An 18,935-nucleotide genomic window follows, 5' to 3' on the forward strand; every position below is an offset into this window, starting at 1 on the left:
ATTTGAAAGTTGGCCAAAAAATTAATTTTTAAGAAGGCACCTTTATAATAAAAAATGTGGTATCTAAATAATGACTGAGCCACCCATTAATACTAGTAATATATTTACATATATTATAAATATATTTTCCCATGGTTGGGTTCTTTATTGCTACTTCACTAGCTCCATATTTGTCACAGGTAAACCAAAACACTTTCCAGGGCTGACACAGCCTCCTCTGCTGACTGAGTCTGAGTTATTCCCTGTGATACATCTGGAGCCTACCACTGGACTTCAAGCAGATTTCAGACTTTGGTTTGAACAGTAGGGAAATTGTAAATGTTAAATTCAAATGAGATTTATGATCTAACTTAACAGGAACAAATGCTGAAGGGAGCAAGGGCATCTCTGCTCCTGCATAAGACAATCTTCTTTCCTGGGTCCTACTCTGTCAATTAAAGAAAAATTTCAGACCAAAGTCTTTATTCTTGCTTTAACTTCTCTGCCAGTTAAGCAGGTAGTGTAATTGCTCTCATGTCTTACTAAATCGAACTTGCCAAGATAACTCAAACTGCTGCTGGCTTTGCTTGGTGGTAGCCATGGAGCACTTGGAGCTTGCCCACTGCAGAGCGTCGTGTTCCAATGGGCAGCTGGGGGAGTTCTCTGTTACACTGACCTCTCTGAGCTGAAAGAAAGTATAAGCCCACCTTTGGCTTCCTCACTATCCTGATTCTGTTATGGTTTTGTGCAGCCTGAGATGTACTGCTCAGTACAAATACTATAATTCTGTGTATAGAGAAATTCCAGCATCATATGTTTATATTTTTTCCACTATTGGCTGAAATAGAAATAGCCTGTTTATATAATTTTTTTTTCCAGTTGAATACCCTTCCTTTAAGTTCCTTTTTAAAAAAGTATTTATCTTCTGTAATTTATTAGGTGTGTTTGCAAATTACATACTGAGATATCCATGTGGATACCCTGAGAGGTACCATAAGTTCTATAACAGACCTATTCAGCAGTAATTCACATCTGGGTGGATCCACAAATCACTACAGGAATACAGACAGTAAATGCAGAAAGGACTGAACCTGTTTTTATGGTGCACATAACACAAATAGTATCTGGTGCTGACAGCTGGAATAGAGTGCTCAGGACTTGGTAATAAAGAACAAGAGCACAACAGATAAGAGAACACTGAGTGTAGGGGGCACAACTCTATAATGGACAAACAGTGTTCAGAAGATGAACAATATAACAAACTAATTATGTTTCAGTACAAACAGTGCCTGAAGGGGAGATGTGGTCTGAGCCAAGTTCCTGGTACATGTGGCTCACACAGCCCAATTTACATCCCACTTCTGCAGTGAGTAACTGAGCACCCTGCCATAGAGCTGCTCTGCTCTCATAATTCCCATGTGCAGTGACTGCACATATGCAAGCACAGCAACTGCACACTTTATTCAGAGGTGCATATAATGAGGTATTTTTTTATTTATTTACATGCAATTAAGAATCGAGTGGCATTCACTGTTTGAAATGTAGCTGCTTGCCATCTTTTTAAAATTATTGAAATGGAAATTCTAGATTTGTTAAGAGGAATACAATTTTTTACCAAGTTTAAATAGATGTAAATGAAACTGAATATTTTAGATCAAGCCACAAGATTAAAATATTGTTCTGCAAAATAATACAATTGTTTTGCCTCTTTGTTTCTTCTTAGGATACTTCATCATGTTTCACATGATTGGAAAATTACTTTTTGGCCAATCATTAGTTTTTCTCTAGAAATTGGAATGAAATCTTTACCTTCCAAAGTTTTGTCCCTGGAAATTTTTCACCAAGAAACAGCCCAACAGAGCTTCATTTGAAGATTCACATCAGGTCAGTAAGAACCATCAGCTGTCTTCAAGCTCTTGAGGACCACCTGCCTTTTTAAATAATGTCTCATTACATTAACTTTCCTACCAGTGCCTCTAGGTCTACCTATGTCCATGCTCAGCAGAAATTCCCTTTTCTACGTGTTAACTTTTGTCAGGCAATGATGTGCTTTGCATTAAAAAAAAATAATAATATTTCCCCTCCTTTAGGAGGATGCCCTGTAAGAATTTACTCCAGAAACCAGGGAATTAATATTGCCAAAATATGTTTCCTCTGAATATAACTAAACAATTGAAACTAATTCCTAAGTGACAGTAAGGAAAAAGTTCTCCAAACTGAAAGAATGGGATATAGGAATTACAGAGGTTTGGCTTATTTTAACATGAACAGGAAGTTTTTTTCTCAGAAAGAAAAAGTTTACTTTGTGATGTCCCTAATAGGAGGTTTCCTTAATTTGAACTTGAAACTGATTGGAAAGAAAACTTTGAATTGCTGTTTCAAGTCGTCTGCTTCTTTTTTAGGTGTCTGAAGACTACACAGAATCAGTGAGTTAAATTTTTATCTGCTACTATGTGTATAATAGAATGGGATACAACTCTGAAACTAAAGTAACTTAATAGATAAATTTAAATTGCAGTATCTGTAATTTTTTATTCTGTGGATTGTGGGTTTTTTTAATACTAAAAATATGATGAAAAAGTAGTCAAGAAAAAACCCTAGATTCATTAAAGAGAAATAAAATGACATTCCACCAAATAATATATATTTGGTCAAATTTCTTCTGAATTTTTCTAGTGGCTTGTGCATCAGAAAAGGACTACTGATAGAACTGACGGGAATCATCAGGAAAACATAGCATCCTTTCTTTGCATGCATATTGTGTTACCATGCTTTCTAACTTGTTCCATTTTCCCCAGTTCCTTGGACAATCTTTGGAGTGTGGGAACATGGACTGGTTGCATCTCAAGCAAAGAGAGAATCCCATCTACCTTAGTTTGAAGTTTGAGGGGCTTTATATTTTGCCATACTGACAAAGCTTTTCTTATTGATGTTACTCATCTGGCATTAGGGTCAGAGTGGTATCCCTTTTTTTAATATCTGACAGTGAGAGCTCATGGTGTGAAACAGCTGGTTTTAAGTCAGAAGGCTCTTCTGAAATTATATTGATTTGATGTGTTCTCTATTTATTGTTTCACCTGCACGTGAGATGCTGCTGGAAGGTTGGAAAAACTGCAAAATGTAGCTGTGTTCTTGAGAAATCTCTATTTCTCATGTCCTTGCCTAATAGCTTGCTACAGAAAAAATTATTTCCAACCAGTTATTCCTATATTGCCTTTAGGGCCAACAGAGAGGGTGACAGTTGCTTCAGGTGATAGTACATTGTGTGTGATAATATAATTAAATGCAGACAGAAGCTGTTGTTTAAATGAGTAAATCCTACAACTAGGACCCTGTCCTCCATTCTGTTGCAAGAAGTAGAACAATGATGTATTCATGGGGAACAGAAAGATTTAATGATTTAATGGAACTATCTGACACTGCAGTCCCTTTCCAAATTGCTGAAGTTTCTCCACAGGAATCTTAGGACTCATTCAGCTGTGATTTTTCTGGGTGCCCTTTTAAAACTCTTAACCAAGATAACCAGGATAACCCTTTGGCTCTTAGGTTTTGTAATAAATCATGGTGAGAATGCTGTTTAAAGCAAGGAAGTAAGGAAAATTTAAAGAGAAAAATGAAAAAAATTCCCACTGTGAACCTCACGGGAATCTTTCTTTTGTTGTTGAAATTTTGGTTTTGCTCAACAGTTTTAAATAGTTGCTTGATTTCCAAGCTTCAAAATCACAGAGAACACTGAGTAAGATTTCTTGTGTTTTCTATGTGGGGAATAATTACTTGCATATACAGCACATACAATGGCCTCATACTTGTGGGTTGTCAGCGTCTCTTCTGAGGACTGGATGTCTTTGCATCAAAAGTCTTTGAGTATCCTCCAGTCTGGAGTGTATTGAGTTTTTTAATGTGTGTATGCATGATTAAGTAGGATATCTGTTGACATGTTTGAGTGTAATACTTACAGATTTCCATTAAACTCAGCAGGACTGAGAAGTTCTGGAAACAAATCATAAATATTCACATAGAGCACTCCAAGATTCAGATACCCCAAGTATGTGAGCTACTGAAAGTTGCTGAGACTATCAAATTTCAGACTTGCTAGAAGCAAGAACTATTAGAAATGTTATAAAGGTTACTGTCCTATTGTTCTTTGCTGCCTGGTTGTGTGGTTTCTTTCTCCGTTTGTTTTTTTGTGTGGTGGGTTTTTTTTGTTTGGTTGGTTTTGGTTTTTTATCAGATACTTAGAATGGGTTTTTTTAATACATCTCTATCTTGATTTCTGTACCTTAACTGACTTGAAATCTGGAGGCTGAAGAGCTTAACTCCAACAAAGAAAAATTAGTAAGGTGTCAAAGTGAAAAAAAGTCCTGAAATTCATTTGTGATATGGTGTGTTGCCTATTTTTATTAAGTAAAATGTTCTCTACATGGCTTTCTTTGTTTATGTAGGAAAGAAGTATTGCCAAAGGAAATGCAGAGGGACAGCTCTCTAACTACTCACATAATCATGTGAATAACTAAAAGTGTAGTGGGATTATCTGGTGAGAGGTAAATGCATTAGAAATCACTGTCTGAAAACTCAGTTCCCATTCAAATACATGTCAGTGATACACCTAGGAACAAAATAAAATGGAAACTGGCTTTGATGATAAAAAAAATGGTAGCTGATAATGTGACAGCAGTTGGAGCTATGTTACCAACAAATCCCATCCCATTATCCCCTGCTTTTGCTTTCTGCTTATCTGCAAGGCTGAGGTCCCAGCTCTACACAGTCACTGACTTCATCCAGAGTCTCAAACAATGGGAAATCAAGGACAAATTCATCAACTTACTGTGACTGCCAGAGTGACAGCAGCAGAAGGAAAAGACAAAGCAAACCCAAAAAATGCTGCTGCTAACAACAATGACATCTAACAACCATCTGACATACTCTAGGGCCTGCTCTGCCTGCCAGCATATTGATTTTAAAGTGTGTGGCACCCAGATGCTATACTGATGGCCAATAAATAAATAACATTGTTTTGTTCACAATGAAGATGACTCAGGATGCTCAAGAGACAGGGAATGATTCATATGCAGCCTTCAGACCTCCATCAGCTCTAAGCTATTTTGCTTGCCCTAAGGAAGTCAGTAACTGGGACAGGAAAACAGATAGCTTTTAGTGTGTCACTGCTGTGCTTGGCTGCTATATATTAATTTACGTTTGTTCCATGTTCAAACAAGTTTTTATTTATTCCCCTGGTGGCTGCAGTGAGCATAGTGTGAGAAGTTGTATGTACTGGGATGTGTGCCTGCTGGAATGAGTTCTCTCTTCTACCACTATAAAACATGGAGCTGAGAAGCACAAGGCAAAGCAAATGAATAGCAATCAGGCTTCTGTCCTACAGGTGCCTTACTGAAGAAATATCACCATGCTCTTTCTCAGTCCTGCATGAGGCATTTGAATTAACTTCACATAATTTTGTGGTTGTGTGTTTTTTGCTTTTTTCTTTTTGTTTGTTTTTTCTTCATAGAGCATGACAGAATGACAAGGTCCCACGCTGCACGCATTATTTTCACTGGAAGAGATGTGCAAAGGAAAAGTGTAGCCCAATTTGAAGTTACCTTTTTTTTATCAGTCTGTACTTCTTCATAGCCATGTTTTTTGAGTGGATCATGGGAAGAGCTCCTTTTACTGATGCATCCAATTCTTGGTGGGTATGGATAGAACCTGTTGCTCTTGTGCCTCTTCTGTTGTTGAAGTCAAGCTCTCTAAACTTTTCAGCACATGAGAACACAAGGCTCATACAACTCATCAGATTTGGCACAAATATTATGTGAGAATGTTATATCTTAGGGAACAGAGGCACAAACTGAAAATTTAGTTGCACATTGGAAAAAATTACAGAACTGTTTATTCTAAGGGGCAGCTAAAATCTCCAAGTGTCCTGTTTCCTTTTAACTATATGAAAGGATTTGAAAGCAAGGTTCTATAAGTAAAAGAAAATTTTTACATGGCTGTACAGCATTGTTTAAAAGCTCTGAATATCATATATAATATATATCATACATCATATATATTGTATAAATATTCTAAAAATAGTGATTCTGAACTTTTCTAATAGGTTTTAACTCTATTTTAACATTTTCTGTTTCTTGTTTTTATTTGTCCTTTGAAAACAAGTCTTAACTATCCTGACTGGATGACTGGTTTTTTTCCTGATCAAATTTTTCCAAGCTTCCTAATGAAAATAGTCTCCCTCTGGTCCACCAGTTTAATCTGTTCATTACAACAAAAGAGTACAGGAGGATTATGTTTGTCAAACAAAATGAAAACATATTTAAAGGACAGATATTATTTCCAAACGCCAATGGGATTCTTTGCCTAGCTCTAAAATAAGCATTTTGAACCACTGCAGAAGCTAGATAAAACTCTCTGGAAGTTGGGCAACGTATGAGTATTTACACTCCTTGAGACAAGTATTTCAGCCACATTCTTCATAAAACATATATTTTATAATTTGACATGGCTCAGATTACAAAGTAATGTCCAAAATGCAGAAACACCATATTTTAAAATGGAATGGAATGTTTTCATCATCTCTGCTAGAAATGTTACATCTGAACATGTGATATGCTGAAATCTCTAAGAGCAGCCCAGAATTATGGGTCTGTCTGAAATCCCTGAAATGACCTGAAATATGTGATTCCATAGCTCCTAACTGCCAAGTGGCACGAAGAACAGTTGGAAACGCATCAATTATTGCTCATTATGAACTGTTTTAATTGCTATAGGACTGTGAGCAGTTGTCTGGGAGACAGCTTTTTTACCTGGCATAGAATGAGTGAAAATGGAATCTATTACACTTCCTCTGTCAGTATTGCTCTCTATACAAAAAATGTAGCAAAGTGAACATGAGTATATCCACTTCTGCTTGAAGAGTACATCCAAAGGTGTACTGGAGGCACCCCAATATATCTTTTAAATATCATCTGTTTTGACTAAATGTGGTTGTTTCAGTTTTTCATTTATCATGAGGTTTAGGAATAGATTGAGTGATACTAATCCAATGCTTATGTTCCAGTTTTTGACAGTGGTGACTGTGGTTGGTACAAAAATTAGATCTGAATGCCTGTTGATACTTTGGGAATGTATGAAGACATTCTTGGCTTAACAGTTATCAGTGAGTGACTTCCTAATTTAAATTTATTTGAATTTAATTTGCCATTGATGTCTAATTGTTCAGTTACAAAGTTGGTTGGTATATCACATATCTACAGCTTGCACTGACTTTGGACTCTATTTGCACTTTGATAGCTCAAAACAGCATCACTAGTCCTTCTGGATCCTTGATGTGTCACACATGGCATTTAGGAGTTGCAGAAATATTTCAGATGCATAGAAGTAAATTACATGTGACCTGTGTCTTTTTATTCTGCCTTCAGGGAAAGTGATGAAGAAATGGTTGTATTTTGCAGAGAATCAGAGAAGTTTTGCAGAAAATGACTGGAGAAAGGTCAAATTTGTGACTACTTTATGTTGTGAAATGTACATTGTGAAACTAATGAAAAACTTATGAAATTGGTTTCTACTGAGTAGAGGGAAGGCAGAATCTGGCCCATAGGGAGAAGCGCAAAGTATGGAGTAGGAACAGTACAATAATTCTATTTACATAAAGACTTAGTAAAACAAACTGTGTTGTTTTAGCTGAGTCTGCCCTATTCACTATCCAAACACAGTTCTTCATGATACAGAATTGGCATCTGATCAGTACCACAGAAGTGCACATTGTTGTGCAATGGTCTCAAGCAGTTTTCTTTCTCAGTGCCGTGCCCTGACGTCTGCTACATGGTGCTGAGAGGGTGTGTGAGCCCCACGCCTGCTTTTGAAGAGTTGGGTTAATCCTTTGCTGCAAACAATAAAATTAGGGTGCTGCAGCCTTTGGTTGGAGTGAGATGAAGTCTCAAGCTGGGGTTCCTCAGAGGTCTGGAGTTGCTGCAGTGCAGGGTGCTTGGCCAATGCTCATCACTCCCACATTTGCATTCTGCTGCCTTGGGTTCCCACCCAAGATATAAAACATCACCAAGGAGCCCAGTTCTGGCAGCTGCACTGCAGTTCTGCTGGCACTGCTGCAACAGAGCATAGAAGACCTTGCTTTGCTCAGAAGCAAGTGAAAATGAGCATGATTTACTAATACAAAATGCTTCATCCTCTGATAGTAATTTTATACCATATTATTTTGTTGTTTGTTCTGCAGTTTTATTTCTTAATTTTATTTCTCTTCTTTTACTCTTGTAGTACCATATTAATGGTAACCTTTAGACACAATAACATTCTCTATGATATTTTGAATTTGTCAATATAGTTTGTTTACAGGAGTGTAAAAAAAAATCTTGTTCATTCAAGCTGACACAAGAACCAACCCTGACTCTGTGAAAGGGCTGCATGCTGTGCTCAGTAACACACTTGCAGCTTCATTCCATTTTTTTTCACATAACTGGTTGCCAGAGGTCAGCAAGCCCTCAGCTTTTAAAAAACAGAAGGTTAAAAAAAAGAGATTTGCTTGGTGGAGGAAGATATAATTCAGTTTCCTGATGAAACTCTGCTCTTTGCAGCTCAACACTTCAGTGAAAAATATCTTAGAATTAGTGAGCTCAGAACTAAATAGATCATGACAGGCATGTCCTTAGGAAGCAGGGATCTGATTCAGGCTGTGTTGGGAAGGCATTGCTGGGTGAGACACAGCACTCAGTCACTGTGTAGCTGGTGCCCAGGGTGAAGGTCAAGATGACTGCTTGTGGACCTCTAAGGCTCCAGTTCCTGTCATTCCTATTAACTGAGGCCATATGAGTGTTTCAGGAGGAAACAGAATCATGATTTATGTTACTTTCAGCAGCTAAAGATGTTTCGGTGTTTCTTCTCTCTCCTGTGTTTGCCTCAATGCTAGCCAAATCTGACAGTTGTTTCTTACACGTTTCTGTAAATACAGATGCATAACAGTGTGGTTACTAGGGAGAAATGTACATTTTTATTTGTGATCAGTAAGATCTCTGAAGTTTGTATGATGCTTTTTGTTCCTAGTCAACTTTTTGTTCCTGTACCATTGTGTATGCCTGTGATTTCATAGCATGGTATAAACCACTTTGCTAGTGCTTGTGGCTTAATGTCAATAAATCAGCAGAAGAAAGAATCTCATCTAGGATAGTATTTCCATTAAAAGGGGAAAAAAAAGTACTCTGAGGGGCACAGGTGAAGATGTGAAGTAATTTTCATTTTCCTTATTATTCCTGGCCAGGAACCAACAGAGTAGTTTTACTCATCAGCTGTCTGCTGTGGCAGGTTGAGTTAGACTCTGATGCCACTTATTTTTCTCAGGTTGGTGGAAAACAATAAAACTGAACAAAACAGCCTCAAATATCCCAGTCTACAGAGTCAAACTTTGCTCTTACTTGGAACTTCCTTTGTCTAAGAAGAGAGTTTCCACTAGAAACCCAAATTTTAGAGGTCCAAATGTCCTTAGCATGAGGACTTCTCATATGAAACACATATAACTGGTGCACACTTGTATTTGCTCTATTGTAAGTTCAGGCAAATGAGCCAAACTGTTCAAGGGCATCTGCAAAATCTAGATGCAGAGGGAGGAAAGTAGGTGGGGGAGGAGCTGAATTACTGCTTATGTGCCAGAGAAGCAGATTGTATTAGATAAGTCACTTGGCAGGAAAACCACGAGTGCCAGTGAACAGATAAAGCACTTGCAGCAGTGCATGTGTGTCTAGATCTTAATTTTTTTTGTTGAGCTGGTAAGAATATGGGTGATCTTGAGAAGGATAACGTTGTAAATGTGTGGTTTTCTTTGCTTTTGTTTGTTTTATAAAGTCCTGAGATGTTCTTGGGAACCCCAGCCAGTCCTTTGTGCCAGTGATGACTGGAAAGTTGATAGGATCTCTCAGCTGGGGTAACAGGTAATTAACACAGTAATAACCAGAATAATTTGCCTTAAACCATATCTTTCCTCACCCCAGTCTGGGATGTGTGAGTAAGGGAGAGGAATGTGACCACTGCTTCAAATGTGAATGTAGATCCCATTGGAGATTTGCAAGTGGCTCTTTTTTCCCACCCAGTTTATCCTGAAGTGTGTTCAGTGTTTCCTAAAGCTGTGCATTTGGGCAGCAGTAGTGCCAGTGCAGCAGCAGCAGCTGTGGTAACCTGAGGGAAAGTGTTTGAGCCTGACAGTTCAGAGCTGTGTGACAAAGCCATCTCGTGCTGCTGCCTCAGTGACCGACCATGGTGACCTGTGGAGAAAAGATGATGCTGGCAACACTTGAACAGTCTGAAGAAGTATTAATTGTATGAACTGTCTAATTTCTGGTATTCATCATACATCAAGCTCATTTCTATGCTGAAAGGCTTAGTTTGTTGCACTAGTTAAGGCCAGCAGGGGCCCTGCAGGCGTGCAGAATGGCACTAAGGAAATCCATGGCACATCCACACTTTCTTATATTAAAGAAAATGTAGTCTCTGCAGTGCTGGGTGAGTAATACTTTAACTTAAATAATACTTCAAAATAAAGGGCACTTTGATGTCAAAAGGCCTCTTCTCTTTTCTGTGAAAATTCACAGAAGTCTTTCCCAGAACCTTGAAATTAAGGAGGAAAATAATCATTAAAGCATCCATTCAGAAGAATTCAACTTGTTCTCCTTACAGTTTGAAATTTATAGCAAATCTGTTTCTCCTCTTTGGGTGTGGTGTGTTGTCATAACACATCATGGCTTGGCAGCGTGTGTGGACTCTTTATTCCTTTGTAGAGTCACAAGCTGCTATTTTACACTTGTGTTCTTTCACTGGTAGAACTCCTTTTTAGTTACACAAAGCACACTTTTACCCCGAGAAGTGCCCCTGAAAATTCCATGGCACGTCCTTAATCATTATAAAACATATTTTGCCTTGTTCAAAAGGGTAAAAATGTTATTTTCTAACATGTAGTGTTGCTATTGGTCACAGATATCTGCATCTGGAGTTCTCTCCTCTTTGCCTGTCATCAACAACCACTTTGGTCTGGCTGGGGCAGGGTGCAGGCATCAGATGGGTCTGGTAAGTTATATGTTTTAATAAATGACTTTATATACACTGAAACATATATATATGTGTATATGCAACTAACATATTATAGGACTGTAATATACATTGCAAATATTTTCAGTCTGTGTTTTCTTGAAGATGTACTGGCATTTTTCTGTACAATACCTATAGTTGAGTAATTTCTGTATCTCCGCAAGGGTTGGGATAGGGCAGTTCTTTGTATTTAAAGCCATATATGAAAGACTGCTCCCTCCTAATTTTTTCAGATATTTAAAGATATTTTGCTGCATCTAAATTTATTAAAATAGTTACCTAGAGAGAATAGTTACCTACAAAGAAACATGGGTTTTGGGCCTTGAGTTTAATGGTCACTTTTAGGAAAGCTTCCAGATAGATGGAAGAGAACTAATCAGTAATGAGTGACCTACAGGTCGCTCTCTGTACTTTTGCTCCTTTTTTTATTCAGAGGCTGTTCCACAGCTATGATAATAGCATTTGGGCTTACATACCATGGTCTGTAGCACTGTTTGTCATTTCAGACCTCTGTGCCACAGGTTCTTTATCAGTGATATAAGGGTTTAGTTAGCATAATGCATTGTGATGAGTACATGGTAATACATTGTCATGAGTGAAATAAAAATCTCCTGATCAAATGGACTGAAAGCCTGGAAATACTGGAAATATATATTGTTATTTTTTATATAAATGCATATTGTTAATTTTATTATATGTTGTTATTTTATATATATATATATATATATATATATATATAATCTCCTACATACATATATATATATATATATATATATGTAACCCCTGTTTATGCACTACCAAACATGAGCACCTTTGGGCACTAACTTAACATATCTATTAAATGATACTAATAAAACCAATTCTATCCTGTTCCAGGCATATTAAAAAGGTAGCTTTGAAATGCATTTGGCAATAATCAGGTTTTTTTGAACTGCCCCATAATGTTATAAATGTTTTTATGCACTCAGTGATGTTAACTTGTCCTCCTGCTGATTTCAGGTGCTAAAGATGTATCTGGTGGCCACATGTACCTATATTTAACTGGGGTTAATTTTACCTTACCTAGCTAACCAGGATATATGTATCCCATACACCTATCTTTCCAGGTGAGTCTGAGCTACCTGCTGGGTGCAGGGTGGACTAGGTATTGCTAAAGGCTAAATGGAAAACATTCTTCACCTTGAGCATGAAAAGGCATGTTCTATCCCTATATTGTGAAATTCCATCTGCAGATAGTATGGGCTAGAGGAATTATCACAGAATCTCAGGAAACCAGAGCTTTGTTGCAATCATTTCTTTTTTTATCTCTTCTGCTGTTTATCAAAGGACTGCCAGGTAGCAGGAGGCTCTTGTCCTGATTTCTCACTGAAATTAAGAAAAATAATTTTCTGTTCATCTTCCTGAACACTTTCTGAAACACTCCAGCTGCCATGATAATTTGCAAGCTATACTCATTCTGCTGTTATATTGTTTGTAAACTGTATTCACTGCATTGATTGTGTTCTGGTCTCCTACATGAAACTGCTGGGGGTGTATTTACCATCCTAGAAAGCTGGAGCAGTGATAGCAGCTTGCAGTTTTAGCCATTGCTCTTTGGCTGATGAAAAGGCAAAGACAAAGGGGAGCATGAGGCTGCTCTCTCTATAGTCTCCCACTCTGCCCACGTGTTGGCATTTAACTTGGGCAGGTCACAGAAGTCAGTATTCATGGTTTTTGATAATTCAGAAAAATAAAGGGATCTATTCATGGAAGTGTGAAGTATAGAATAGTTTTATACAGTGACGAGCAAAACACAAAAACAAGGATCAGAAGTTATTGTGATGAGATTGTAATTAAAAAAATGAACTAAAATGTATTGTTTAGTTTAGTTTCCTATAGATCCTTGTACAAATACACTAGAGTAGCTTCTGACTCTTCAGTGACTACAGGGAAAATGTTCCTGGGTTTGTACTTATTTAGAGATTTCCCTCTGTTACGACAAACTCGTAAATGTCTTGAGAATACTTTATTCCTCTGTTTGGTTTAGTAAACAACCTCTAATTGATGGCAATTATGGTAGAGTGTAACCAGAAGATGGCAGCACTCCAATATTTTTTTTTTTTCTTTGCCAAGTAGACAAGAGACTGAGTCTGTTTATTGTTTTGAGCTCTATTGTGCTACTGGAAAGGAAGGGAGTTACAGAAAAGTGATTAAAGCAATTTGACAGGTAAAAAATTCTTCACCAGTCTTGTATAAGCAGAACTTCAAATTTTTATCAAATTGCTGTTAATCTGCTAGGATGCAAGAAGCAGGGAATAAACCCCATTGAGGGGAGGCACTTGTTAGAACAAATAGAAATGTGTTTAGACACTTCCATGCTGAATAATTCCCAGAAGAGACTGCCCTGTGACAAAAACATCTAAACAAACTCCCAAAAAAGATAACTAGTTTTCCAAAACATGAAGAACTGGAGAAAGAATAAGAAATGCTGACTGTTTCTGTACCTTTTAGGTTTTTAGTTTTCTTGTTAGTGAAATTGTCAATTCTAGGGCCCTTATGAAATTAAAGGTGGTTGATAGCTGTGTGCTTCAGCTTTCCTGGTGACACTCACAGGAAATTACTAGTTTAATGGAATGATCTTCACAGGCCTTCCCAAAGCCCTGTGAGGTCAGGAAAAAGGTTCCCAATGACTTCATTTGTTTTCAAATCGTTTGCTGTCTGGTGGCATTCCAAAAATGCCTGAAATTGTGCAATGTACAAATATGCACCTTATTCTGTGTTTTGGATTGTAATTGTGGTCAAGGAGGTCACAACAAAACAGGAGCTACCTCTCCCTGGGAGAAAAAATTAGGGATATAATTGTTTATTTGGCTTACAGTGTAGAAAAATTTCCCAACAGCAAGAACAAAATAACCAAACATTCAAACAAAAAAACCTTTACCCCCACCCCCAACCATTTTCAAGTTCAAACACCTCTCAAATCAAAGCATGTAGCATCTTCCAAAACATAGAATATCCCTTAGGAAAAGGTTTCTCATAATCACAAATTTCATTACAGGACATTGCTCAACAACTCTTAAGCAACATTTCCATTATGTGCAAAGCAAAACCAAAAGCTTTCAGTGTTCCAGCATGCATTCACTTGCTGCTGTAACTGAGAGTTTCTTTTTAGTCTGCTTTGCTCCCAGCTCCTTTGTAAGGTGAATATGAATTAGGAGAATAATCCTGGTGATGGATCTTCACAGCTCTCAAGTGGCATTATCACCTTGTTAATATTTTTCATGTATTTCAGCGGGATTAATGCCTGATACTCAAAAAGTGTGATACACTAATGTAGAAACACTTGGGGTAGTTGGAGACTTTCCTGATCAAGAACCATTTATAGTCCCCACTAGTATTTTTTCTGATTTAGGATTTATTTTTGGTAGCTCAGGGCTTAAGGCTGAAGATAGACACAGGGAATAAATAAAAGAAAAAAGTACAATGCATGATTCATACACATTTGGCCTCAGAACAGAAGCACTTTTTCCAAGAAAGCTGGGTGAATAGGACTCACTTTCTCCTGCATAAAATATAAAGAGAAAATCTACAGGAGAAAAGGATCACAAAGATTCCAGTTGGTGAATGTGATGGAAAATTTGCCTGTCATTTTTACAATTGTCACCTTTTTTTAAAGCTTTTTGACATATTTTGATTCTGGGTAATTCTAATTACCATAACTCTGGTTATAACTCATATATATCTGGTCATAACTCATATCATAACTCTGAATTGTTATGAATTTTATTTTGGAAGGAGAAAAAATTATTTTTACTTTGTACCAAGAACAGAATATTTAACCTCCAGCAGAAATTCTGGTTCCTTCCTTCATCTACCTCCTGTTATTTTTCAAGCAACCACTGACTGTGGATGTCAAGGCAGACCTTGTTTTATTCACAGTCCTGTAGCCTCAGAGTCCTCCTCTCAGTCAGTGCAGGGCAGTTCATGTCAAGCCAGCTTGACAAGCCAGGAGAGTTTGACATCAGCTGGAGCTGTCTCAGAAAGGAGTGAACAATGTGACTGCAGAAGAGACACAGGAACTCTTCAAGGTCCTTGTTGAATAAACAAGATGTTGATATCTGTGGTGAGTTAAACATCTGCATTTCCCTTTGAGCTTTAAGTGAACTTTGAAAATGCAATTTCTGCTGTTTTTATTAAATTCAAATGTTCGACAAAACTTGGCTCTTAGGAGTGCTTCTAAAAGGAGTGACCAATAAAGAATGATGGCTTTTATTGTACTGAAAAAACACATGTATTAACTTTTTTTTTTTGTCTTTTTGGTGGCTCACACATGTGCACTTTCTGTGGATGGTGGTTCCGTTACTGCTCTTACTAACTCCCTTTACTTTTTGTCTAAGTGGTCATAAATTTATATGATGAAATTAGAGTCTTTTTTTCTCCAGAAAAACTGTATATGAAGAGGAAGAAAGAGGATCAGTCTCAAGGTTATACTTAAGGCTTGTTTTTGTTTTATTTTTAGAGTGGGGAGTTTCCACAATGTTTAAAATATTTCAAAATATTTTCAAAAAAACTAAAGGCATAAAATCATTTAGACATTTAAATATCTTGAAGACAACCTTTGACAAAACCTGGACTCTCATATTAGTTTACAGAATTACATTAGTTTACACAATTGAGAGTCTTACGATTTTAATTTTTTTGAAAAAATCTTTGAATTACTTTGGGTTTTTTTTGTGGACAATTTACTTCTAAAACTGTACTATTCCAGACAACACAAAATGATGAACATTATGTCCCAGAAAACTATTGTAATATTTAAAAAAACCCACATTTGGTATCTGAATATATTAACGAAGAGACTTAGATGCCATTCATAAAACTCAAGGCTGCTGAAGAGGATTTGTTCTCATGATGTCCTGGCCTTCTTTCCTGGTCTGTTTGTGGTGTGAAGACCTAGTGTGGAATTTCTTGGAAGGAACAGGGCAGTATTAATTCTCAGGTAACCCATGTTTCAGATGATTTTCCAACAGAAAAAGGTGCAACTTTTCATTGTGAGCTTTATTTCTTATTTTACACAATCAGTGACCCAAACGCCAAAATTCAACAGCCAAGGAGAGGAAACTCTGAAAGAAGTTCACAGGCAGAAGCTGACAAGAGTTCTGTGAGGCTGAACATGTCACTTGTCACTGATCCAGACAAGCAGTGCTGGCCACAGCTGGCTCCTTTCTCCAGGAGAAGGGTTCAGAGGAGGCAGCCAGAACCTTCCCGCAAAACCCGGCCACGTTCCCACATGTACCCAGGCCTGGCACGGGAGCAGCCTCTGGACTGCCTGCCAGCCTCTGTGATCCAAGAGCAACAGGAGAACCACCTCTGGTATATAGGGTCACAGAAAATGTTTTTCTTTTTTTCCTCTCTTTTTTTTTTTTTTCTCATTTTTTTTTCTCTATTGCTTTCTGACAGGCTTGCTGTCATGATTAATTATGTCTGATTTTTTTTCTGCTTGAATGAAATGCTTTGTTTAATCTCAAATGATCTATCTTAATTGGCTGAGTATGTGGAAACATTTAAGTTTGGGATGCATCCAAAACGATAACCACTAACTTTATTTTTTCTCTTAGCTATTGAACCAAAAAATCAATTATTTACACGGTGTCCATTTTAACATCAGCTCCAGAGGAGCTTGGTTTTGTTCCTCTGTATGAACCTGCAAATCAATGTGAAATGTGAAGCTACAGATCAAAATCAAAGAAAGTCAGAGAAGCAGCCAGGATAGAGAGGGCATTTTGCTGCTCTAGCTTTATTTCTTTTTCAGATACACTTATATTCAATCAGAATTCATATCAGAGTCTTTTAAAGGTTGATATTATTTGGGATTCAGGGTTTCCTTTGCGTGTGTATAGAAATAAAGCTAGAGGGTCAGTTTTGCATATGAATCACAATCTGGTTTCAGTTGGTGCACACATTCTATGGTTTGGGATGGTATTCACTTGCTACTAAATAATGGGAGCAGCAGGTTTAGATCAGAACATTATGAGAGGTTTTAAACTTGTTAAAAGTCAGCAGTTTTTTGGACTAGGGCTTCATATTTTAAGTCAGCATCAAAGTTACAACCTCGAGTCATTGCAACCTCAGCTTGGACTTCCAGGTAAGTGTCTATAGCCAAGTTAAAATATAATGTGGAGAAGGAGAAGACAGGATGACAGATAGACAAATAATTTTTTATGCTTGTGTTAGGAAAATGTAGTGGAGAATAGGAATGGAAATAGCACTGGTAGAAGCTATCCAACATAAATATGATTTAGGGAGATGCATGAGAGTTTTGGTTGTATTTTGTTGCAGAAAGGAGTCAGATACATGATGGAGAACCCATGTCACCTCTCCTATAGAGCCAAACAGAAGCTGTGGTTTCTTTTGCCCCTTATGGTGCATTTGATTCTGAAGTGGATGGTTCTCAGAAAGCAAAAATAATTAAAAAAAAAAATCTATTCTCTTTTGTCCAAGCACAAATTAAATATCTGCATTTTGCTTTTTTATCTGCTCTGGCAGTGGGGAGATAGAAAGAGCTTGCTTAGGTGTAGTTATGGATGCACTCATTCCCCCTTCTTACTACTCCTCTTCAAGCCCTCCACTATCTCAAGGTGTCACTGAAGTCTTAGCAGTGAAGGCTGCACTGTAAACCTAACAGCCTGAATTACTCTTCTGAACCATTGCAAGATATGATACAGACTTTCCTTCAGACCCACTTAAGTCTCTCCAAGCCCACAGTGTCAGATCACACTCAGGTTTTCTTAACAGCAATGAAGGCCTGGAATCTTTTTGAAAGAAAACAAAACCTGATGCCTAAGTTCTGTGGAAAATAGTGAGTGAGTCAGTAGCCATACTTTCTGGAAAAACTTTCATAAAAAAATTTGTCAGCTAAGAGAATACTCTCTCTACTCCCTCTATAGTGTAGAGAAAATGCTGAGTGTCTATTCAGAAAAAGAAATGTTACACAGATGTTGCATATTTGTCCCTATGTCTTTCTAGATATTGTTGCAGGAGCACAATATTTAAAAGAAGAAAATAAAAATCTTTCAAAGCTTTTTCCAAATTGCTGTTTTGCAGCCCATACAAATGGATCTTGTTTTATTACAAAAGATATTCTATCAAGCCATCATTATCTGGCTGTGTCATTTATAGATTTACTTCCTATTGAAATATGGGATTCATCTGCTCACTGGTCACAGGATAACAGCCACCATTCCCACTTTCTTACCATAAATAATATAACTGAAAATACCAGAAATGTGATGGAGTGCAATCCCAACCCTTGGTCATTCCTTGAAATCATTCATAGTTAACTTAATTAAGACCAGGCTTACACGCCTCCAGCATATTGACCAAATTCAGCCACAGTGCAGTCTGATCCACTCAAAATTTCTGAGGCACACCAAAAATCATATTCTCTTTTATGTATTTTCCCAGTAGATTTCATAGCACAGAAAACAGAATAAATTTCTATTGTCATAGTTTGTCTAATTAATTGTCATCTGAAACCGGCATATTTAATTTTTTTTTTTTTAAATGTGAGCAATATAAGCTATTTCCTACTGCTTGAATATGGATAGTTTCCTTTCAAAACTTTGCCTCCTGCAGCAAAGGTTTAATCCTATACCAAAGTAGAAATTGAGTATGAATGTTGCTGAGAGAAGAATAACATGGAATGAAATATAAGCCTCCTGCCTACTATAGTGAGATGTGCAGAATATGCACAGTGGGATGTTGGTCAGGAAAATGTGAGCTTCAGAATAGAATTGATGTCTCTTTGCAGAGGGAACAATTAGAAAATTTTTTTTTGTGTGCTTAACCACTGCAGGTAAGGGAGCTGAAATTCTTTTTCATACTGATTCAGT

The 18,935-nt window shown here is 37.3% G+C and overlaps 1 protein-coding gene across 2 annotated transcripts in view; it reads left to right on the forward strand.

Moving 5' to 3' along the window:
- Positions 1 to 10,881: 10,881 nt before the first annotated feature.
- The window catches only part of PTGFR (prostaglandin F receptor), a 46,240-nt gene continuing 38,186 nt past the window's right edge, over positions 10,882 to 18,935 (forward strand). The window contains exons 1-2 of one of the 2 annotated variants that reach the window (XM_071750448.1): positions 10,882 to 11,043; positions 15,020 to 15,166. The gene's annotated coding sequence lies outside the window, so the exon portion shown is untranslated. The remainder of the gene's footprint in view (positions 11,044 to 15,019; positions 15,167 to 18,935) is intronic. The other variant, XM_071750449.1, reaches the window with a different exon arrangement.

Source organism: Heliangelus exortis, chromosome 8 (genome assembly GCF_036169615.1).
Source record: "Heliangelus exortis chromosome 8, bHelExo1.hap1, whole genome shotgun sequence".
NCBI classification, from domain to species: Eukaryota; Metazoa; Chordata; class Aves; order Apodiformes; family Trochilidae; genus Heliangelus; species Heliangelus exortis.